This window comes from Phoca vitulina, unplaced genomic scaffold (assembly GCF_004348235.1).
Source record: "Phoca vitulina isolate PV1807 unplaced genomic scaffold, GSC_HSeal_1.0 scaffold5, whole genome shotgun sequence".
NCBI lineage: Eukaryota > Metazoa > Chordata > Mammalia > Carnivora > Phocidae > Phoca > Phoca vitulina.
Genome location: NW_022589708.1, coordinates 55,146,539 through 55,171,813, shown reverse-complemented (window position 1 = coordinate 55,171,813; position 25,275 = coordinate 55,146,539). Strand labels below are relative to the sequence as shown.

At 44.4% G+C, this 25,275-nt stretch overlaps 1 protein-coding gene and 1 non-coding gene across 2 annotated transcripts in view; both read right to left on the bottom strand.

The window, feature by feature from the left end:
- Positions 1–6,732: 6,732 nt before the first annotated feature.
- The window catches only part of GTF2F2 (general transcription factor IIF subunit 2), a 170,355-nt gene continuing 151,812 nt past the window's right edge, over positions 6,733–25,275 (bottom strand). The window contains exon 9 of the transcript XR_004299226.1: positions 6,733–6,851. The gene's annotated coding sequence lies outside the window, so the exon portion shown is untranslated. The remainder of the gene's footprint in view (positions 6,852–25,275) is intronic.
- Positions 23,915–24,045, bottom strand: LOC116631833. Its single transcript, XR_004299283.1, has one exon. It is a non-coding gene; the product is annotated as a small nucleolar RNA SNORA46 (small nucleolar RNA).

Genomic DNA, 25,275 nt, shown 5'->3' with positions numbered 1-25,275 from the left:
GAGTTAATTCATTCCCTACTGCTTAGTTTCCTAGGTACTCATCATTAATTCATCCCCTAAAATCTAGAAAATATAACAATTCTCCTAATTCCAATGTGTGGAAGTTTCCCCCACACCAAGCAGCTGGTTGTTCTACAATTTAACTCGATTCTGACACTATCTGGAGACAGCATCAGATTCCACAGGTGAAGGAATCAGTCCTACTGTACTGCGCCCACCTCCCCATTTCAGATGCCAGTCACAAGTCCAGGTTACCTGTGCTTCTAGAAATTGGAGATTCCCACACCCCCTCCTCAAGTTGGATTAATTTGCTAGAGCGGCTCACGGACCTCAGGAAAACATTTTACTTACTAGATGACCAGTTTGCCATGAACGGCTAGGACTCAGGAACAGCCAGATGGAAGAGATGCATAGGGCAAGGTATGGGGAGGGAGTACAGAGCTCCCATACCCTCTCCAAGCTTGTCACCCTCCCAGCATGTAGATGTGTTCCCAACCCAGAAGCTCTCCGGAACCTGGAGGCTTCATTACATAAGCCTCATTGACTAAATCATTGACCATTGGTAACTGAACTCAACCTCCAATGCTTTGCCCCTTCCATGGGGTATGGAACTGAAAGTTCCAACCCTTTAATCACGTGATTGGTTCCCTTGGCAACCAGCCCCTATACGGTGGGACTTTCCAAAAGTCACTCCATTAACAAATCAGATGTGGTTGAAAGGAACTTGTTAGGAATACAAAAAACACACATTTCATTTTATCTTCGGGAACTATTTCAGGAGCTGGGAACAAAAGAAGCCCTTATAACTCTTATCGCTTAGGAAATTATAAAGGTTTGAAGTGCTAAGTGCTGGGAACCCAGGATAAAGACAAAAATATTTTTTTTTAAGTTTTATTTAACTAATCTCTACACCCAACATGGGGCTCGAACAAGAGTCAAGAGATCAAGAGTCACATGCTCTTCCAACTGAGCCAGCCAGGTGCACCCCCCCCCCACTTTTTAAAAACACCTATTTCTTATTATGAACCACATATCACAGAAAAAAAACCCAAAAACATACATACTACAGTTCTAAACTCTTGTTTATTAGATTTTTAGATTATACTTTATACACAACAAACAAAATTATTCTGTTAAATTGCCTTTAAAAGTTTCTAAATCCTTTTAAATTAACTAAGCAATGAGGCCAGTAGACCGAAGTGGCTCTAGCACCTTAGCAGCCGACGTAAGCGAAGCGAAACCTACCACCTGTCAATGCCTCAAGGCGAGGAAATCAAACCGTAAGGCCGACCAATCACAACCACCCACCTAGGCTTTCCCAGAGCGCACAACCACCCAAGCTACAGCTGATCAAATAATTTCCTTGCTTCATTTCCACCTTCCCATAGAAAAGTCTTTCCCTGAGCTCCTGTTGGTGGAATGCTCCCAACCACTTCTGGTTTGGCAGTGCCCAAGTCAAGTCATTTCTTCACAAATAGACTCCAAAATTTGTTTAGTATGCCTCGGTTTATCTTCTATCAACTCTCAGTTTCTGCCCCAGGCTGTGGACCACAGGTTGAGTAACTGTGCTCCAGGCAACACTGGACTGAATGTGACCTGGTTTTGAATTCTGAACATTGCGATCCAAGCGTTTCACCCTTTCTTTTCAAAATCTTACAACACTCTTTAGCCTTTCAAAAACCTCCACAGTGTGTCCCAAATGTACTTTTTTAAAAACACCAAATTTTACTGAGGTATACTTTATACACAAGCAACGGTATCCTTTTCAGATGTACAATTTGATGAATTTTGATGGATGTGTATACCCTTGAAACCACCACCACAATCATGATACAAAGCGTCTCTGTTACCTCAAAGAGATTCCTTGTGACTCTGTGAACCCAGTTCTAGGGCCAAATTCACACTGCTTCTGTCATTAGAGATTCGTTTTGCATTTTCTTTTCATTCATTGTAATGATTCTGAGATTCATCCACGCTGTGGAGACAATCAGTAATTTTTTCCTTTATATTGCAGTGTGATGCTCCATTTGGATCCTACTGGTGTTTCTAGTTTGGGGTTACTGTGAATAAGGCTACTGTGAACATTTGTGTATTAGCCTGTAAGTGGATATATGTTTCCAAATTGACAGCTCTTGGATAAATACCTAGGCGTGGAATGGCTGGGATGTACCATAGGTCAATGTTGAACTCCACACCCACTTTTCTCACTATTTCAATTTCCTACCATTCCTCCTGCCCACCTTGGAGCCAAACTGAACCACTTTCTTTTTCTCAGACGTGTTCTAAGATCTGCCTCCGAACCTTTCTTCAGGTTAATCCTATGGCCTGCAACAGCGCTTTCCAGATCATTCCATCTACCTTAGCTGGGTTCAAGCACCAACTCCACAAAGGCCTCTTTATTCTTCTTGATTAGAGGTGACTGCTCCCCCTTGGAAAGCCCACAGAGCTACACCATTCTTTTCATCTTAGAGCTTGTCTCCTCTACTAGATCCTAAGTGTCCTTGATGGCAGGGTCCAGTTTGGAGGCTCCCCACCCCCACAGGGCCTATTCAGTTCTTTGCATAGGGTAGGCACTCAGTAAATATCTGTTGAATTAAGGAACATAATTTGTAAAGCAGGGAAAGGCCAGCGTATATGGTGTTTGAGAAAAGGGAATAGATAATTACTTGGGGAGAAGAAAGCTAATGGTGGTTACAGTAGCTCCTTTGCAACAACCTTATTTGAAAACAGACTCAGAACTTGTCTACCTTATGTGATGTGAGGTGTTATTCCGAGGGTGGCAAGATATCCTGGTTCTCTGTACCCCAAAACAGCCCTCCTCCAATTGACCTGCTTGCAGATCTGAAATTCCATCATTAAATATCCACTCCTATCTAGAAATTGAGTATCAACAATTGGTAAGATCACAAAAAAGAGACAACCGGACATTAAGTGCCTCCTGATGAAAAGACACAATACCAGCTACGAAATGGTCTTGTGAAAAAGATCAAACCTGAATCTAGTTGTCAAGCAACTACCAAAGTACCACCACTCCAGGGACAGAGGTTGTATTAAACTCCATTACAGTGATGCCATCCCCCAAATCCTGGCTGGTGGTGGTGATGGTGGTGGAGAGGGGGGACTCTAAAGAACACATAACTGGGTTTCTTTTTAAACAAATAAATTGAAAGAAAAAAGAAAGAGGCAAACTATAGATTAAGAGACTAAAAAAAACAGATCAGCTCACTGCAAGTTATGGACCTTATTTGGGTCCTGATTGAAATAAATTATAAAAGAAAAATTATGACATTGATGATATTATGGGATTTTTTTTTTTTTAGTCTTACTCTTTTAGAGAACATTACAGAGCAAGGGAGAAGTGGATGGTGATAATGATGAAACCAGATTGGCAATGAGTTGATAATTCCTGAGGCTGGATAATGGGTACAGGAAGGTTCGTTATATTATTGAAATTTCCATAATCAAAAATTAAAAAAAAGACTGCCTTTGGGTCAAATTTTGGGGGCTCCAAAAGGTCTTTTTTAAAAATGTAAGTCTTGGGACGCCTGGGTGGCTTAGTTGGTTGAGTGTCTGCCTTCGGCTCAGGTCATGGTCTCAGGGTCCTGGGATCAAGTCCCTCATCAGGCTCCCTGCTCAGCAGGGAGTCTGCTTTTCCCTCTCCCTCTCCCCCTCCCCCTGCTTGTGCTCTCTCTCTCTGACAAATAAATGAATAAAATCTCAAGAAAAAAAAAAAGAATATGGATTTTAAAAAAAATTGTAAGCCTTCCCAGTAGGTTACCACATTAACGAATGATACATCATTAACATTTTAGCCCTTGATGGTTTCCTGTAGCTGACATGAAATGTTCACCTTCCTCAAGCCAGCCTTTTACCACCTCGGCCCCTACCTTCTCTAGCTTCTCCCTCACTGAACCCCAGCCAGCCCCCCACATACCCTCCACCTTCCTGCATCCATCCCCTTCTGTTTGTCTCCAGGAATGCTTCCTTCTCCATCCTCTACTTGGTCAAACCCCCCCATTGTGAAAGATCCAGATCAATGTCAGTTTCCCGGAGTGCCCCCTCATCCTCCTCAGTCAGAACATATCACTGCACCCCCTGTGCACCCCGAAGAGCATCGATGAAACTGCTGTTTCCAAACACTCAGCATATTGTGTTCAATTGTAATGGAGAATTCTGGGTTCTTCTCTAACTCGAATCAAGATAGATGTTTTTGGTGGATTAATTATTTTGGTTCATCTCTTCTACCAATTCTAATCCCAGTCAGGGCTGGACAACCTTCCTTGAGAGGCCCCATTAAGGCCTGTCCTCTAGCCAGAGGTAAGCAGGCCATACTCAGGTGTGACGCTGGGCACGGCTGCCAATTCAGATAGCTACAGGTACTGACGGGTCATAGGTCTGAGGAGAGCAGGCTGCAGAGAGACTCTGGCAAAATGGAGAGCATGTGCCTGGTTGAAAAGCGTTTTTATCACCTAGCTCCAGTGGACTGTGGTCCCCAGGGCACGAGGGCCCAATATTATCAGGTCATCTGATTTGTCAAGAAAATCTAGGAGTCTTCTCTTGCATAGGCTCCTTCCAAGGCCCACATGTTTTTGTTTGTTGGGTTTTTTTTTTTTTTAAAGATTTTATTTCTAAGTAATCTCTGTACCCAACATGGGGCTCGAACTTACAACCCTGAGACCAAGAGTCACATGCTCTACCGACTGAGCCAGCCAGACGCCCCCCAAGGTCCAACTGTTTTTATAAAATTTGCAAAAATAAGATATTGTATCTGTAATCAGTTAAGACTGCTGTCTCTTTCCACTTTGATTTCCTTTCTGTCTCCTTCTATAATTGGGTGGCACTGGAGTGACTATAGACATTTTTAGAATCCAAGTACAGTAGAGGGAAGCTGACTTGGGGGTACATACAGGATGCTGGCATAGGAATAACTTCCAGAAATTCTTCTACCATCCACTGCACAATTCACCTGGAATTGTGATGTGTGACTTAGAGATGAAAAGTCAGAGGTGATACGCTATAACCTTTGAGTGACCAACATTAGAATATGTAGGTGGTGGAAAAGAAACAAGGTATAAAATGAATGGAGCCAGAAGCTAGTCTATGGAAAAGTCATCTACTCCTTAGATGAATAAAACTCTTTATGAAATTATGTTATAAAGCCATTTTGTATCAGTAGTGGGATGAGAGTCCAGCACTGACAGATCTTTTGCTTTTTTTTCAAGAGTAATCAAATGGCCCATATATTTTGGTAAATATCTGAAGAATGAAGAGGTAGCCAATAAAAAATATATATTTTTGCAATATATGTATATATTGCAAAAATATATACTGGGAAAATACTGAAATTGACAGGCAATTAATAAAAATATATTATTTTTCTGAATATCTGTCAGCTTTTTGATTTTTAATTTTTAAAAATATGTTATTTATTTATTTATTTATTTATTTATTTATTTATTTATAGAGCATGCACAAGAGTGGGGGGAAGACAGAGGGAGAGAAAGAATCTCAAGAAGACTCTACTGAGACTGGAGCCCACATGGAGCCTGAGGCGGGGCTCGATCCTACAACGCTGAGATCATGACCTCAGCCAAAATCAAGTCAGATGCTTAACCAACTGAGCCACCCAGGCACCCCTGTCAGCTTTTAAAAATTAGAATATTTTAAATTTATTTTTTTATTCTAAATCATGGGTTTTTAGCCTTTTTTTTTTCCTATGGCCCTCTGTGGCAGTCTGGTGAAGCCTATGAACCTCTTCCCAAAATAATATTTTTAACACCCAAAGAACAAATAATCCAATCAAGAAATGGGCAGAAGACATGAACAGACATTTCTCCAAAGAAGACATCCAAATGGTCAACAGACACATGATAAAATGCTCAGCATCACTCGGCATCAGGGAAATCCAAATCAAAACTTCAATGAGATACCACCTCACACCAGTCAGAGTGGCTAAAATTAACAAGTCAGGAAACGACAGATGTTGGCGGGGATGCGGAGAAAGGAGAACCCTCCTACACTGTTGGTGGGAATGCAAGCTGGTGCAGCCACTCTGGAAAACAGTATGGAGGTTACCCAAAAAGTTGAAAATAGAGCTATCCTACGACCCAGCAATTGCACTACTGGGTATTTACCCCAAAGATACAGATGTAGTGATCCGAAGGGGTACGTGCACCCCAATGTTCATAGCAGCAATGTCCACAATAGTCAAACTATGGAAAGAGCCCAGATGTCCATCGACAGATGAATGGATAAAGAAGATGTGGTGTATATATGCAATGGAATATTACACAGCTATCAAAAAAGAAATCTTTTCATTTGCAACAACATGGATGGAACCAGAGAGTATTACGCTAAGTAAAACAAGTCAATCAGAGAAAGTATCATATGATCTCACTGATATGTGGAATTTAAGAAACAAGGCAGAAGATCATAGGGGAAGAGAGGAAAAAATGAAACAAGATGAAACCAGAGAGGGAGACATAAGAGACTCTAAATCTCAGGAAACAAACTGAGGGTTGCTGGAGTGGAGGGGCGTGGGGCGATGGGGTGGCTGGGTGATGGACATTGGGGAGGGTATGTGCTATGGTGAGCGCTGTGAATTGTGTAAGACTGATGAACCACAGACCTGTACCCCTGAAACAAATAATACATTGTATGTTTGCTTGCTCTCGGGTGCTTGCCCCTAGGACATATTTCAAGACCTTTGTGGGGAAAATAACCATTATTATAGTGATATGTAAAGGTGTTTACCTGTCTGCTTTTGGTGCAGTGCCAAATCTTCTGGAAACATTCAGCGGACACACAGACTTTTTGGAGTGACTTGTGGTTTGGACCCCCTGCAGATCATCCTAGGGAAAAATCAAAGACCGCTGTTCAGAAGCACACCCGCGGCCCTAGAGAGGACTTGTGTGTGCCGGAGATGGCTGGGCGCCCCTCGGAGACGGCCAGACACCCACGACCCGCGGCCCCCCGCCCTCTGTTGCGGCCCGGGGCGTCCAGGAGTCCCCGGCGCGCGGCCGCCCTCTCCGCCCCGGGACCCCCGGCCGTGCCACCTGTGCCCGCCGCGGAGAGCACAGGGACCGGCTCCGGGAGCAGGGGCCTGGAGGGATCGGGCTTTCCCCGGGAGATGAGACGGCTCGGCGCCGGGCTCGCCTCGCCCTGGAAGGCTGGGAGCGCGAGGCCGCCGGGAACAGGGACGCGACAGGAGTCCCCGGGGACAGCAGCTCGCTCCGCGCGGTGGCTTTTAACCGGAAGGCGACTGCCGCTCTGGAGGCGCCTCATCTTTCCAGCCTCTCCCGATCTGCCTTTTCCTAGCAGAATGCACTCGAACTTGCCCAAATTAAACAACAAACCCCAGCAACTCATCCGCATGACCCATCTCCTGCCCCGCCCCCCGCCCCCCAGCCCCGTTTTCCAGGGACTGTGACGAGAAGCGGCATTTCCTGATGACACAGCGCGGGGCATCGCGGTTGCAGCGATCGGGTGAGCCGAGCGGCTGCTCGCGTTAGCTTGGGAGAGTGAAACCGAAGGGCCTTGCGTCTGGCCTCTCGGTGCGAGCACGGGTGGGAGATGTCGCCTGGAGGGGGCGCCTGCTGCGCGGCTGGGACTCCGCGGGGTGAAGGGCCAGCGTGCCCGCATCGGGAGCGGTCCAAGGAAAGAAACGGCGCGTCAGAACCCATGAAGAGTATCTTTCTGCTCTGGTGAACTTTCCTTCGGAACCAGGACTAAGCAGACATTTGTCTAGCCTCATGGAGAAGAGCCCAGACTCGGCTCATTGCTTAGCAACATAAAATGTTAATAAAAATGCAGAATAAAAGGCAGGTGGTACAGAAGTCCATGCATACTGCTGCATCTCATTATTGAAATGCTTAACGGCTAAGGGTAGGGGGGAGAAGTAGTTTTGCTTCTAGATGTCTTTGCAGAAAAGATACAAAACATTCCCTTGGGAATGAGTGGAAATGACACTGTTGGTACATTAAGTTCAGTCTAATTCTGTAATTAATTTATGCTGTGGGCATTCTAAGGTGGCCAAAGTGGTTAGCCTGAGGTTTTATGAATTTATTCTTTCCGAAGATAGTAAGTACTACTGTGCAAAGTTCATGTGCATCACCATGGAATTTGATTTATAGAAAGCTCTTCATATACACATCTACTATCACCCTTTTGTATCTTTTTGTGACTATTTTGCCTCCTCTATTCCTGCCCTTTCCTAACCCAAAGAAAGGCAAAGGCAGGTAAAATGATGACATGGTGGGGGTGCAGAGTGGGAAGGTAAACAAACTGATAGTTAATATCTGAATTCTTGCCCCAGGGTCTTCTGGAACCAACAAAAATTAAAATATAAGAGCAGCTGAGTCAGTCATTGTTATTCTAGCTCTCAAGAAAAATTTAACCAACTTTGCAAGAACTTCTCCAAGACTTGCCAGGGGAATTAGATGGGGCAGTGAGATTGCTATGCTTTTATCAAAATTTGTACAACCGATAACCATAACCCATTAGTTGCTCCACTAAGGTATACATACATGTGGGAAAGAATGAAAAATATCTGCAACAGGTTAAAAAAAGGATGTAGGTAAAGTTTTTTTTTTTTTTTAAAGTTTTTATTTTTGTAAATCACACTGCCCAGCTGCTGCATCCATAGCATATGTATAGAAAAGGGACTTGACTAGATTAAACCCCTATATGGCCAATGCACTTGAAGGGCCCAGTAATGTTTGGGTGGTGTAATTCGTGGTAACGCCACCAGAGGGCGGCCAAGTTTGCTTCCTACAAAACTTCAAGTTGTAGTTCAGAAGACTCGTGAAACAGCCCAAGACTATTTCAACATCGCCTTCCTGGAAAACGGTGTGGGATGCAGGGCTGGTAACCCTAGACCCACTAGTGTGAACTGGAAGATGTCTGTGTCCTGTCTTAAATAATATATAATATATGATATCTCACAACTATAAAAACTGATGTGTTAGGGAGAAGTTGTCCACTTTCTGGTTGGGAATGTTCTCATTTTTGCTGCATTCAGACTTTCTAGCAAATGACAAGTTATACTAATAAAATTCAACTCAAGTCATTTAGGGAGTTGCTGGATCACTTTGCTTCATAATTAACAATCCCACGACTTTTTTGGTTTGACCTGACATTAGCCATTCCTGAATGGTACCTGGAATGATTCTTATATTCTCTTTTCACAAATAAGGGCTCTAAGGCAGAGAGGTTTTAAGCAACCTCAGAAGTGGAGAATGGCTGAGAACTTATAGTTTCAACTCACAGTGACCCTGGATGCCATTAAAAAGTTAAGAGGAGAATGACTCTCATGCAGCAGAGAGCCTCCATTTCTGTCAACAGCAGAGGCTGTGCCCAGGTATCAAATAGCATGTCACTGATCTTCACACAATATGGATGCTGCGACAGTTCCAACAGAGTGTCTCTTGGCTTCAGAAACATACTTGTGTGCAATGCCCTTTGCAATGACCTTTAGTGGGAAAGGGCCTGAAAGGGTAATCCAAGAGTTTTATGTGTGTCAAGAAAGTCAAACTTAATATCCAGGGAATCTGGTTGTTTCTTCTGAGGATGAAGAATAGACCTAAATAAAGGCTAAAAGCAAAGCGACCTTCTCAACACTAGGTCCCTACAGTTTCTATACAGGGGCTCCTGGCTGGCTCAGTCAGTAGAGCACGTGACTCTTCATCTCGGGGTTGTGAGTTCAAGTCCCATGTTGGGAGTAGAGTTTACTTAAAAAAAAAAAAAAAAGACTAGTAACAAAGATCCTTCTGTAGGGGTTAGGGGGGAAGCCTTTGTACCCATTTTACTGGATCATCCAGGACAGTTTATCATAGTGGTTAGGAGCATATGGCTTTTGGAGTTAGAGAGACCTGAGTTTAAATTCTCCTGTCACTTTTCATTGGCTGTATGACCTGGGGCACTTTATTTGTCTCTCTATGGTTCAATTCAATCCTCTGGAATACAGAGATAATTGTATTTACCTTCCTGGGTAGTTGTGAGGTGACGGATCCAACAGTCAATTGATCTATATAAAACATAACATGACATTACACAGCAGTTTTCTCTTTAAAAAACTGAATAAACTCTGGGGGAAAATTAGGGCAGTGAGAATATGTGATGTCCCAAGTTTAGGTCCTCCACATGCTGGCATTTCAGGATCCCAGAACCATGGCCAGGTTCCCACCTGCTCACCACAAAGCAAAGTCTGTTAGTTGACAAGTCCTGCCCACACATAGAGCTTCTAATCAAACATCCAATTCCCTCATTTAAAAAATGTGAACAAATAGGCAAGAATCATCAAGAAAGCCTTCAGCACAAAAGAGAGAGAATTCACAACAAACAGAAACCAGAAATAATTCAGGGGACAGAAAAGAACAACAACAAACAATACCCTCTAATTAGTATCCTCAGAGAAAAGAAATTCACAAAGGTAGAGCATCTAAAAAGGATGCCATGAAATAAAAAATCAAAGAACAGAGCTTTTGGAGATGGAATAATTTTAATTAAAAATCTTCTTAGGGGTGCCTGGGTGGCTCAGTCATTAAGCGTCTCTGCCTTTGGTTCAGGTCATGATCTCAAGAGTCCTGAGATGGAGCCCCGCATCGGGCTCCCTGCTCAGCAGGAAGCCTGCTTCTCCCTACCCCACTCCCCCTGCTTGTGTTCCCTCTCTCGCTGTCTCTCTCTGTCAAATAAATAAATAAAATCTTAAAAAAAAAAAAATCTTCTTAATTGGGGGTGGCTGGCTGGCTCAGTTGGTAGAGCATGTGACTCTTGATCTCGGGGTCATGAATTCAAGCCCCATGTTGGGCCTAGAGCTTACTTTAGAAAATTTTTTTTAAATCTTCTTAATTGAAGGATTAGAAAACAAAAATGGGGCCATTTTTTGGAACAAATTTTATTATAAGGCAAAATGAAAAATTGAAAGAGAAGATTAGACACTTAAACAATCAATCTAGGAACCAACCTCTGATCGATAGTAGCTCAAAAGAGAGAGAATAAAAATATTTGAAAGAAATATAAAAAATAATTTCCCTGAGAAGAAGGGATGTCTTCAGACTGAATGCAATATTGAGTGTTAAGTCCAGGAAACGTAAAAAGGCCCACACTAGGACACTTCAGGTATTTCACTATTACATATCAGATATGACGATGTGTCCCAGCATGGGTCACACTTAGTAATAACGTCAGAACACTGAAGAAAAATAAAAAGCTCCAATAAAGAAAAATATTAATATTAGTCCCAGGAAGTATACACTATGTACCGGGAATTCTTCGAAGCACTATTCTATTAAATCACTGCTTCATTAACAACAGCCCTGTGAGTAGGTGTTATCATCATTCCTACTTCACAGACAAGGAAACTGAAGTCACAGAGCCAGCAAATAGCAATAGAGCCAGGTTTGGAAACTCGGGCAGTCTGTGGGTAGAGCCTGCACCCTAACCGTTACACACTCTGCCTCGCAACACTTCACCCACAAGGGAGGAGGTGCAGATTTCTCCGGCAATACTGGATGCTGAGACAAAATGGCTCAATGCCTCAGTATTTCTGAAGGAAATTACTTCAACCTGGAATCCTATCTCCAGCCAAATTATCAATGAAATATGAGGGAGAAAAAAGATATTTTCAGGCATTTCAGATGGGGAACACTTTCTTCCTATATATCCTTTCTTAGGAAGTTATTTGAGGGCGGCTGGGTGGCTCAGTTAAGCATCTGCCTTTGGCTCAGGTCATGATGCCAGAGTCCTGGGATCCAGCCCCACATTGGGATCCCTGCTCAGCAGGGAGTCGGCTTCTCCTTCTCCCTCTGCCCCTCCCCCCTGCTTGTGCGCGTGCTCTCTCTCTCTAATAAATAAAATCTTAAAAAAAGGAAGTTATTTGAGGATGTAATCCTCAAAAATGAAGGAGAAAAAAAAAGAGTAGTAAGAGAACTCCCAGAATGACAGACATATAATCCAGTTTAAAGCAAGATGACTGAAGTTTCCAGAGGGGAAAGAGGAACTCTATAGTATTGCTAGCATTATTGAGAACTTGAGAAAATTTGAGTGTATGTATGGACAGCTATGGACAGCCAGCAAATATAGGTACACCTAGATAAATGTATAAATAAAGGTATGGCTACATAAAGACACAGAGGGGAAGAAAGGTATATTTAAACAGGAGGGACTCTTGGCTGGCTTAGTCAATAGAGTGTGTGACTCTTGATTTTGGGGTTGTGAGTTTGAGCCCCATGTTGGGTGTAGAGATTACTTAAAGATTTTAAAAAATCTTAAAAAACAAACAAAAAACTCCAGGAAAACAAAAAACTCTAGAAGAAAGTCATGGTCTAGATGAAGAGAGACTGGAAAGGAGGAGGTAGACATGGCATAGGTAGTTTTCGCTTTTCCTCCTAAGTCCTCTCTGCTGGTTGATCTGTTAGCCACAGACATGGTGCTTTGATGTCAATATTTATATCTGTATGTATGTATAATCTTTTTAGGGAGTTCAGCGTTCATAGTTGAGTGGGTTGAAATAGGGAGAGGCTGATTTCTTCATGCAGGAGTTGACTCTACAGCAAGATTCTGAAGCAAAACAGAAACAGGCAACCAGGAATAGGAAGACTTAGAGCACATTTAAACTCTGAGAAGAAAATTCACAAAGTAGAAATCTGACCTTGAATAGGTAGAAATAAACCTGTTCAGTTATCAGAAAAAAAAAATCTTTAAAGGCAGAGAAAATTCACTGCATGTGTATTTGAAACAAAGGTAGGCACACTGGGGGTAGGGGGGCTGGTGATCCCTCATGTTTACGGAAGGAAGCCTGGCTCCTCATGAGTTTTCATAGATTTGCACGCTGTATACACGCCAGCTCTGGAAGTACGAGTGGAACCAGGGTGGACATCAGGCCTGCACACACCGTGACTGCCGTGGCCTGACACTCATGAAGACGCTGGCCCCTCCCTCAAGGCCAGGGCCCCCTAACCAGGTGTGGTCGCAAAGAGCACAGGGATCTACAGGCAAGGATGCTGGGGGCAGTACTGTATATAAAGTGAAGCAGAAGAAAACAAAACCCAAGCCCGGGAACACCCTACGTGTATGTTAGTAGTGGAATATTTCAGTCAAATCAAGGTACAGCCATATCGTAAGTCCCATGAAGCTGTTAAAAGGAGGAGCCTGGGCAGTATCAGTTTATTCACTTAACATTTATTTATTTATTCAAGATTTTATTTATTTATTTGAAAGAGAGAGAGAGGGAGAGAGCACAGAGGGAGAGGGAGAAGCAGACTCCCCGCTGAGCAGGGAGCCTGATGCGGGGCTCGATCCCAGGACCCTGGGATCATGACCTGAGCTGAAGGCAGATGCTTAACGATTGAGCCCTCCCAGGCGCCCCCTTAACAAATACTTATTGAACATCTCTTGTGTGCCAAGCACTGTGCTAGATAAAGAGTCAAACACTGATTCCAAACTCCACCTTGGCAGGAAGAGCAGCAGACGTGCGGCCCTCACACATGGCAGCATGGGGTCTCCCCACCAGCTCCCTGCCTCCCGCACCCCGCTGACCGGCCAGGCCAGGCAGTCCGCGCTTCACGAGCAGTTCCCACCATACACTTCTTCCCAAGGGCCTGAGAGCTTTAACAGTGCCCTCACTGCATAATTTTCATGTTCCCTCTGAATGGTTACTCTAGCACCTTTCTTGAAAGAGGAAACTCAAAATATCAGCAAGAAGGATTCTCACAAGTCCCCTTAAAACCTGTTTGCTGGCAGAGCGACACCACTGGACATGGGGCTCCTAAAGCTCAGAGACTGGAGAAAGACAACGAAAGAGACACAATAATCACCAGGTCTACAGGTTCTGCAAACTCGGTACTTGGACTGAGTCAGTCTCAGAATGTGGAGTTCTGCAGAGGATGAGCTTAGTTCCTGACTGATAAGCCTTCAATAAATCATAACACCGCGGAATGAGTGCTCAAGAAATGGGTCTCTCAACCACAGCATTACACCACTGCACTTTTATCCCTTATATCTGGCCCCATGGGGCAGAGTCATTCAATTTTTTGTTCAGCCAGGTTGACTTTGTCATTTGCAACTTCGAGGGCCCACAGTAATAAAATGACATTTGCATATTATTTTACAGATTACAAAGTGGTGTTTTTATGTCTACAATAAAGAATGCAAGGCAGGCACTTTGGTCTTACCCTCTATCAGGAAGAAGAAATGAAAATGCAAAGAAACAGAAGCTGTCCCCAAACAGTTGAAGTCTGAGCCCATGTTCCCATGGAAGAGCCTATGCTCCTTCCAATCAAACTCCCTTCCCCTGCACGGGAAGCTTTAAGTCATCCTGGATGGTCTGAGAATGGGTGTGGTTCATGTTGTTTATACATGATACATGGATCATGCATAAATGGCACAAAAGACCAATCGCATGAATCACAGTGGATTAAGAGTTCTGTTTTCGACAATCATTAATTTGAATACTTCTATTGTCCAATTTCTTTTTTTTTTTTTTAAAGATTTTATTTATTTATTTGACAGAGAGAGACAGCGAGAGAGGGAACACAAACACGGGAGTGGGAGAGGGAAAAGCAGGCCCCCCGCGGAGCAGGGAGCCCGATGCGGGGCTCGATCCCAGGACCCTGGGATCATGACCTGAGCCCAAGGCAGACGCCTAACGACTGAGCCACCCAGGCGCCCCCATTGTCCAATTTCTTTAGGTCCTTCTAATTTCTTTCAAATTCTAGACAATGGGGCCTGAAGAAACGTTGCAAGACCTCAGACTTCCCTTCATGCAAGTGGCCAAAAGCCTTAAAGGTGATGGCTAACTTCTCAGCTCAGCAAACCCCTCCCTCCCTCCTTTCCTTTCTCCTTCCCCACTCTAAGGAATGAGCTGTTTCTTCACCAATTATCAAGTCTCTGAGCAGCCAAGTGAGGGGACAGTGCCAGGAGAACTGGCTGACATTGCTGCAGGTCTGACAGAGCTACTAAATTTCCTTTGTCGGGTCCTCGAAAAATACGCTTAAAAAGACCGCCCGTAGGCTGACCCCACTGCCTGCTTTCAACTGTATAATGCGATTTTTCGCCAACCCGGGGTCCGAAGTCAGTCCCAGCGTGTTCAGCCAGCATGCTAGAATTGCTATTCAGCCCAATTTAAATTAACTTGGCAAGGGAGCCTTCATGAGCTATGGCATCACCACCCTCTCCAAGCCCAAAAGTAGATCTTGAGTAGGTGTAGTCTCCACTTTGATAAATGACAGAGTTGTGCACTCATTTTATCTGAGGATGGAAGGCAGCGAATAGTTGTTTTCAAAATAAGGTTTACTCATCATTTAAAGAAATCTGGAACAAGTTCTCCTATCAAGCTGGCTCAAGGTCTGAGAAACCAACTGTTGCACCAAAACAAAAATGTGCCCAGACTCCTCGTTACCCAACAAGGTGAGGGTCTCACTGGTTTAGAGAGGTCTACATGTCGTGTGTCATGAAAGCTAATTAAGGCACAGCCCAGTTAGAACTCTGAGCGTCACACACCCTTCTACTTTACCCCAAACCGTGTAGGACTCAAGGGTGCGACTGGTGTGACCATGAAGAGGCATTTTGTCCATCCATTCTTTGCGTTCTTACCTCCTCAGATGCAGGAGCCAGACCTCTCAGGGCAAGGAAATCAGGGCAGACACTGTAAGAGAAGAAACCAAGGGACCTAAAATCCCGAGTGACTGGACTGGTATTTTGAAGGTAAGTTTACGCACACTGGGGTGAAAAGTGCTTGCTTCCTCCTCTCATAGTCTACACCAGGACACTCACCCCAAGGACTGGAACCGCATCGGGAAAACTGACAGGGGGTGGGGGGGGCGGCGTCTAGGGCTTGCTGGGCTGGGGGTGGGCAGCACAGCTTGCCAGCTCCGGTGACCTGGGGGTGAGAGACCTGGTGTTGGGTCTGATCCCACAGCTCTAAAACAGTTCAAGGGCTCTAGGGCTGGCCAATATTTACCTTTGTTTTTTCCCAAACTGGAGTTACTATTTGGTCTGTTTGATAAAAGCAATTTGCCATTATTCCATATTGGCTTTCCTCTGTTCTCAGCTTTTCATCCCTGTTAACAGCTTTTGGCCCTTTCCTGTGAAATGGCTAGCAATGGAAGATGAGAAATGCAGGCTCCTTTTATCAGTGACAGCCGCTCTGGAAACACGGTCAACAAGAAACTTTTATTGAACATATACTATGTGGCAGGCATGGGGCCACTTTACAAACGCTTCTCACTTAACCCTTCAGTCCCTATTGGGAACGTGCATCCTCATCTTCGGGCTTCGGGGGACGGCAGGGAGGCCTCACAAGGTGTCTGGTCACGCTGTTGGCGTGGACTCATTCTCGGGTTCTCAGGGTAGGCTGTGGGGTGCGATGCGTGAGAGGTAGATACCACTGTGTATCAGGAAAAGCCTGACACCTTCCTTCACACTGTTCATGGCCAGGAAAACACCACCATCCTTCTCAGTTACTTTTGCAATTGAAAATTTTGACGAGTGCAATTGTTCCCAGAAATACCTTGGAGCTTTAGAGGCACCTGGGTGGTTCAGTGGGTTAAGCACCTGACTCTTGATTTTGTCTTGGGTCACAGGATCAAGCCCCGTGTTGGGCTGCTCACTCAGTGGGGAGTCTGCTGGAGATTCCTTCTCCCTCTGCCCCTCCCCCGTAAGTTCTCTAATAAATATATTTTTTAAAAAGGAGGGGGGGGTGGTGCCTGGGTGGCTCAGTCGGTTAAGCATCTGCCTTTGGCTTAGGTCATGATCTCAGGGTCCTGGGATCGAGTCCCGCATCAGGCTGCCTGCTCAGTGGGGAGCCTGCTTCTCCCTCTGCCTGATGCTCCCCCTGCTTGTGCTATCAAATAAATAAAATCTTAAAAAAACATAACTTGGAGCTTTATAAAAATACAGAGCTAGGGCTCCCTCCCAAGGGCTATGTTTCCGTTCTCCCAGGTACTGCCTCGCAATCTGCTTTTTACCATGTCTGACACCACCACCCCCCAATCCCCTTGACTCCGATGACTAGGTGGGTTTGAGAATCCTGAGAATCCTGGGGCAGGAGAGAGGTTGTGGTGCCGGCAGTGAGTGCACACTGGCCCCAGCTCAGCCGCTATCAGGCTGCGTGGTGTGAACGTTTACCTTTCTGTGCCTTTGTTTTCTGTCGGCAGAACGGCGATGGCACTCGCTGTTGAAGTCCTTGATGCTAAAAGTGCTTTCTCCGTGCTCGCTGCCATGCGGAAGTACAAGCATCGCCTCAGCTTTCTCAGAACTGGAGAGCAAATCTAAATTGTTGCTGGTAGTATGTGTAAAATGGTAGATCACGTTGCTCTCTCTGCAATGTAGGTTCTTTCCCCTTACGATGCACTCGATAGAGGAGTCCTTTATACAGCCGGCTTTGTGTATGAGGACGCTCTTCTTTTCTTCTATAGGCTCAGTATTCTATCTTTCCATGGGAATCCTAGGAATTTTAGAACCAGAAGGGCCTCTTCCTCCTAATTTTCACCATTACCTTGAAATCCCTTGGTGGGGCTTTTCCCCAGTGCTCTATTTCTTTAGTTGTGGAACTCAAGGCCCAGAATCTTAGAGAAATAACACCGAAACGATGACCTCAGGATTCTTTTATTCCCAGATGTGCATTCGTGAGTAACTGAGCCAGTTGGAGGGTACTGTGGTTGGAACCCCCCGTCCCTGCAACTACGGCTGCCATTCATGCTTCTCCCCACTGATCAGATTAGGGGTGGACGCCTGACCAGAAGGCAGCCATCAGATTTTTCTGGGAAATCTGGAGATGGGATCCAGAATTAGAGTCAGTCAGCTGTGAGCAGCTGAGGTGGAAAGTCATGTCAAATTGACGCCAAAGCCGGCACTGTGTTAAGACAGAGCAAAATGCATGCTGAAGTTCTGGGGGACATGACCTTGTGAAGCCAGGGGAGCCAATCTGCAGAGAACAGGATGGAGCAGATGCACAGAAGCAAGCCAACAGCAAGGACCATGTGGCTTCTGAGAGAGGAATGGAAGAAGGGCCAGTCCCTGGGAGGGCTGTCCTTTCTGCCTTTGAGCAGACTTAAGTGGCTTTCTCCTTCTTACCACTGAAACAGCCTTTAGTAGGAGGGAGCCGGGTAAGAACTGGATGACAGACAAGTATTTCCGGGTGCAGGCAAGAGCGTGTGTCCTGCAGCAGGGGCAGGTGATGCTGGGAAGCCAAGAAGTGAACGGTGTTTCCCCAGAACACACAGGCCTGTCCACAGCGGGATGCTTATGCGTACAACTCAGCTGTGCGTTGTAGCTGGGTCTGTGCCAGGTACAGAAGCTCCAAGTGAGAACAATAAAGCAAACCTCTGTCCAGTCTTGGGATATGGACAAGATGGACAGGCAAGCCTGGCCAGGTTCACGGCTTAGAATTATAGAATCTTAAAACCAGAAAGGACATTAGGGCTCATCCTTGCCAACGTCTGACCTAGTACAGATACTCTCTTTTCTGCCGACCAGCCTCTCTGCAGCCACCACCCCTAAACCGCAACAAATTTCTCCACCCTAGATTACTGGTGACAGCAACTGCCTACAAAGACCTGGCAAAAGTAAGTATTAGGTGTGATGGAGAATGTGGAACCCAGTTCTAACATGCTGACTCGTACTTTTCTAACATATGCGATGCCCTCGCCGATCGACATACTCAATTTTTTCTGAGGAAATCAACCTGGCCCAACTGAAGATTTATTTATTAAGTAATCTCTACCACCAACTTGGGGCTCGAACTCACAACCCCGAGATGAAGAGTTGCGTGCTCTTCCTACTGAGCCAGCCGGGAACCCCAAATGATGGGGTTTTGTTTTGTTTTAATGTGATTTGAAATAATCCCGTTTTTCTTTTCTGTCCTTTCTCAGTTGATTACTTGGTATCCATCTGCAACCGCATGCAACTTGACATTCACAGGCTGAGATGCTTTCATTTCAGCATACTAAGCTTGCAGGCTAGGGTTTGTGGGCTTACAGGTGAGTCTCTGTGTAGGTGGTTAACAGAATGTGATCTCAGAGATGGCCGACACGTTCAGGTTCACTTGACAACGCTGTCTGAAGGTGATTAAGAATTTTAGTTTCTAAGAGGATATAAAGGCTCGGTGAATAATAAGGACTCCCTGCCTCCACAAGCTGCCACTGAAGGTCCATTTGCCCGAGTTCAGCGCAAGGCTGGCCCTCGCCCAGCACAGCACACAGCCCAGGAAAGGCACACTCACTCTCCTCTCCAATCTTGGCTCCATGAAGAATAAGACTCCTCATCCAAGGGCAGGAGACTGAGCCAAGGAATGTGGGGCTAGCAACATTAGCAAAAGCTGACTTGAGTTCTAGCCACAGTTCCAGTGTGACACAGTTAAGAACTTACCTTGGTTTTCTCTGCTTTAAAATAGAGATCTCTTACCTCCCCTACTCCAGCAGGAAATGGTTGTTCAAACTGGCTTCCTCAAACATTTAGCCAATCAGTGATGGGTTTCTCATTCCTCAGGGACACTCACTTCCCGAGTTTGTTGTGGGTATATAAATGACTCAGTCCACTGTTGGCTTTTTGGGGACCCTCTGCCAATGGACTTAATTCAAGGCCTCCAGTGCTGTACATACTGGGTTTGCTTCTCTTTCAGAGATGGACTTTACCTCTGTTAACGCTTGGAGATTTGTCAGGGCAACAGAGCAGGCCTCTAGCACTGTTACCGGGCTCTGAGCACAGTCCCACCTTTCCCTGACGGGAGCAAACTGCACACTCCTGGGCTGTGTGGTGCAGGCAACCAGACCCCAGCGCCTAGGGTGGCGCCCCGGATGCAGCGGGGTGACATTCATTATGGCCTGATACAGTCTATCCTCTCCCACACAGAGTCCTCTAGGGAGAGGCTGTTCCTTGCCGGCAGGACTGAAGGTGTTTCCTAACACCAGTACCCAGGGGGTAGAACTGGAGCATTATGCATCTTTGGAGTGGCCTTAACTTCATAAAAGGTGTGCTCTTCCTTTGGGCTTGATTTTCACACATATATATTATATATATATTTCACATATGTATTATAAACATTCGAATCATTAACATATTGTCCTTGTAAAAATGTACACGTAAGGAGAAATCCCCCCTTGCCCTGCCTCCCTATCCTAGTCTCCTCCTGATGTTTTCCTGTGTGTTTATAGATGTATGTGCTCATGTAGGAATACCTATTTTGGGGGCACCTGGGTGGCTCAGTCTGTTAAGCGTCTGCCTTTGGCTCAGGTCACGATCTCAGGGTCCTGGGATCGAGCCCCACGTTGGGCTCCCTGCTCAGCGGGGAGCCTGCTTCTCCCTCTCCCTCTGCCTGCCGCTCCCCCTGCTTGTGCTGTCAAATAAAATCTTAAAAAAAAATACGTATTGTGTGGGGTGCCCAGCTGGCTCAGTCAGTAGAGCATGCAACTCTTGATCTCAAGGTTGTGAGTTCAAGCCCCACATTGGGTATGGAGCCTACTAAAAAAATGTATTTTGTTTTTATTAATATAAATAGGACCTATTAAGTTTTGAAACTTGTTTTTTTTTTTTTTTTAAAGATTTATTTATTTATTTGACAGAGAGAGACACAGCGAGAGAGGGAACACAAGCAGGGGGAGTGGGAGAGGGAGTAGCAGGCTTCCCGCCAAGCAAGGAGCCCGATGCGGGGCCTGATCCTAGGATCCTGGGATCATGACCTGAGCCGAAGGCAGACGCTTAACAACTGAGCCACCCAGGCGCGCCTGAAACTTGCTTTTTATATTTAATGAAACCTTTCCAGTCAACATATTCATCTAATTTTTAACTGTTGCAGACATTCCATAATACAGATGAGTCATAGTTTATTTACTTTTTCCCTGTTGGGACATTTGTTTCCAGTGTTCACTCTAATTTTTTAAGCTAGGTTTATTGATGTATATTTTATATACAGGAGTCACTTTTTTTTTTAAGATTTTATTTATTTGAGATAGAGAGCAGGTGAGCACGAGCTGGAAGGAGAGAGGGAGAATCCTCAAGTAGATTCCCTGCTGAGTTTGAAGCTGGACTCGGGGCTCGATCTCACAACTGGGAGATTATGACCACAATCAAGAGTCAGCTGCTTAACCATTGGAGTCACCCAGGTGCCTGGAAGTCACCTTTTTAAATGTGCAAGTTTCAACACACACACACACACACACACACACACACACACACACACACTCTCTCTCTCTCTTTCTCTCTCTCTCTCTCCTGTAACCACCACCACAGTCAGGACTGCCATCACCCAAAATGTTCCCTTGTGTCTGTAGTCAATCCCCCCACCCCACCTGTGTTTTTATCCCTCTAGTTCTGCCATTTCTGTAATGTCCTACAGATGGAAGCATACAGTATGTAGCCCTAGGAGTCTGGCTTCTTTTACTTGGCACAGTGCAGCGGCAATTCATCCAGATGGCCGTAGCGGCAAGCCCTCCATTTTCATGGCCAAGGGGCATTCCAGTGCAGGACGGCACCACTGTTTATCTGCTCACAAGCTGGTGGACACTGCTGGGGTGGGGGGCGGGGTCCAGTTTTGGGCTCTTAGGATTAAAGCTGCTACAGACATCTGTGTACAGGCTTTTGTGTGCACATATGATTTTCATTTCTTTGGGGGGAAACACCTATGAGTAAGATTGCTGGGTTGTAGGGTGGTATGTTTAAGTTTACAAAAAACTGCCCACTGGTTTTCAAGGTACCTGTATGATTTTGCATTCCTGTGAGCAATGTGAGAGCGTTCTGGTTGTTCTGCAAGCTCATCAGCCTTGGGACTGTCAGGCTTCGGAAACTGTAGCCGTTCTGATAGGTATATAACATTATCTTGCAGTTTTATTTGCATTTCCCTCAACTAGTGATGTTGAGTAAGTAGCTTTTCATGTGCTTATGTGACCATCCGTATCTTCTTGATGAGGTCTGTGTGTACCTTTACTGCCATTTTTATACTGCCTTGTTGCTCTGTTATTGAACTTTGAGAGATCTTTATACAGCCTAGATACAAGTCCTTCATATGTGTTTTATAAATATTTTCTCTTCTGTAGGATTTTTAAAGGCTCCCTTTCAACATCACTGATGATCGTTATTTCTGAAGTGCTATCAGGAGTTTCATGCTACCCTGGTATCTCTTTGGAGATCCACATTTGACAAGTAATTTTATTATTATTCTTTTAACTGCAATATATTTGACGTCTAATATCTTATTAATTTAGGTATACAACCTGTTGATTTGATACATTTATATATTGTGAGATGACTGTCATTGTAGCAACAGCACCTCTTACATCACAGAATTATTTCATTTTTTATGGCTGGATTATGATTTAATGTCTTAGCAAATGTGATGATTATAATATTGTTGTCTACATTCACTACACTATGCATGAACTCTAGGACTTATTTATTACTACGTGCAAGTTTGTACCCTTAAACATTTCTTCTATCCCCCCACTGCCCCCAGTTCCAGGGACCGCCATTTTACTCTCTGCTTTTATGAATTTGACTTTTTTGATTCCACATAAAAATGAATGCCACATTTAAGACTATTTGTCTTTCTCTAATTTATCTCACTTAGCATAATGTCTTCAAGGTCCATACATGGCAGGATTTTCTTCTTTTTCATGGCTCAATAATATTCCTGAAGATATTTTTCTTATCAATATATATGTATCTCACATCTTCTTTATCCATTTATCTGTTGATGGGTACTTGGGTTGTTTCCACCTTAGCTATTGTAAATAATGCTGCAATAAAATGGGCATGCATATACCTCTTTGATATCCTGTTTTCATTTCATTTGGGTACATACGCATAAGTGGAGTAAGTAGATTTTTAATTTTTTGAGGAACCTCCATATTGTTTTCCATAGTGACTGAAACAACTACATTCCACCAATAGTGTACGAAGGTTCCCTTTTCTCCACAGCCTTGCCAACGTTTGTTATCTCTTGTCTTTTTGACCTTAGCCATTCTAACAGGTGTAAGGTGGTATCTCATTGTCATTTTGATTTGCATTTCCCTGATGATTAGTGATATTTAGTATCTTTTATGTACCTGCTGGCCATTTGGATGTCTTCTCCCAGCTGTTCCAGGTTTTTCACCTGCAAATGGTAAGTTAGGCCAACTGCCTACCAGTGGTCAGCCAGTCATCACCAACTGAGGAGAAGGATAAGGAACTCTCTCTTCAGCTCTTAGCTAGGTCCTCTAGTCCAGCTGGGAGTTACCGGGCCTCTATTAGTAAGGTGCATCTGACCTCATTTAGCTCCTGCTCCCTATTTATCTCTACTAATTAGAGTTTGCAGTGGTGGAAGGATAAAGGATTGGGACTTCAAACCTCTAACATGTAATTCACTAAGGTTGGTTTCCACTGTCACTTCAATTGGACTATATTAAAGAAATGTATTCACGGATGAATCAAAGTAGAAAAGCATGCTGCAAATAGGGAGCAATTAGGTTATTTGCATCACTGTGAACTTGTGTGTACGACCAAAGGAGGCTAGTCCTGCCTAGCTGCTCACCCATTCCACCTGGTCCCAGGCAGCGATGACTTGCCCTCCACATTCTTCTATCAGACTAAGACTGGATGCGACATGTCGAGCCACACTCCTATACTACACCAAGTGGTACCTAGGAGTACACTGAAGGTGTGTGTGGGTTCTCACTCCAACCACCTTGTGAAGTAAGACCCATGCACTTGGTCTTTCTGTACATTCTGCCCCCTGAATCTTGCTGAACTCCTAGACCCCGTTCAAAACCCACTTCAGGGGCTGCTCGAGGAACACTTTCCTGACTCCCCAAAGATGTAATTAATCATTTCATTCTCTGTGATACTTCCATATTTTACATATTTTGTATATGATAAAGTACTTTCTACAGGTCACACAGTGTTCTAAGTGCTTTACATATATTGACTCTTTTTTAAAAAAATATAGTTATGTTCCTTAACCCCATACAGCAACAGCAGAATGGCACAAAGTCAGCTGTGCAACAGAAAGAGCCAGCAATTCTTCTGCACTACAGCCTCACCAAGACAATTCCCATCCACAGGTCTAAATACAGCGCAGACATACTGACTCATTTAACTTTCACCACAGTTCTGTGAGGTAGATACTTTTAACTTATCTATTTCACAGATGATGAAACTAAGAGGCACACAAAGCAAACAACTTGCTCTAAGTGACTTACTTTGAATCCATGTAGCTCTTAAAACATTCTGCCATGTGTTTCTATTGCTGCACTTGATACACTATGTTGGCTATTTGTTTGCCTCCAAGTCCTCTTCAATACTGGGAGTGTCTGGAAGCAAGGGCCTGTTCGTATTGAGCTCTGTATCCCCATTACTCAGCAGTCCCAAACCGATGGGACTTCCTTTGTGCTTACGAGGCCATGGCAGAGACCCTCAACTGTGACCAGCCAGATCACCAACTTTCTCATAAGCCTGGGTGGTCTAGAATGTAAGTAAATCAAGTACACTGGCCATCTGCAGTCATTCCTGGGAAATATCTCATCTGCATCTAGAGCCAAGAAAAAAAAGGAACATCATTCCGTAAGAAACTCCAGAACCTCAACAAAAATTGGAAACTAGGGGCGCCTGGGTGGCTCAGTTGGTTAAGTGTCTGCCTTCAGCTCAGGTCATGATCCCAGGGTCCTGGGATCGAGCCGGCATCGGGCTCCCTGCTCAGCGGGAAGTCTGCTTCTCCCTCTCCCACTCCCCCTGCCTGTGTTCCCTTTCTCGCTATGTCTCTCTCTCTCTGTCAAATAAATAAATAAAATCTTAAAAAAAAAAAAAATTGGAAACTAACCTCTAAAGGCAAAACAACTCAGGTAGAATCCAGAATTAACTCTCTTTGGATTCAAGAAAGGTAACTTGAGACTTTGCTACCCATTAGTAAGAAGTCAAATACAAAAGAGTTATAGGTCAGTTACACCTCAATAATATTAATAACAATAAAACAAACAACAAAAAACCAAACAGGAGACTCTGGGCAGGTGAATTACAGCTAAGGGCAATCAGCAGCATGGGACCCATAAAAGTACACTTAATACACATAATAGTAACTAAGAGCCTGCACTGCTGTGTTCTTCTGGGATTTGAATCTGGCTCTGCCCCTGACTACCTTGGTTATGACCTTGGTTAGGTTCTTCAACCTTTCAGGACCTGATGTTCCACATCTATAAAACAAAGGCAAAAAGAGACCCATATTTTAGTGCTGTTGTGAGGATTAAATGAGGAATAGCAGTCAAATGCTTTTAGCACAGTGCCAGGCATACAGCAAGGGTCCACTAAACAAAA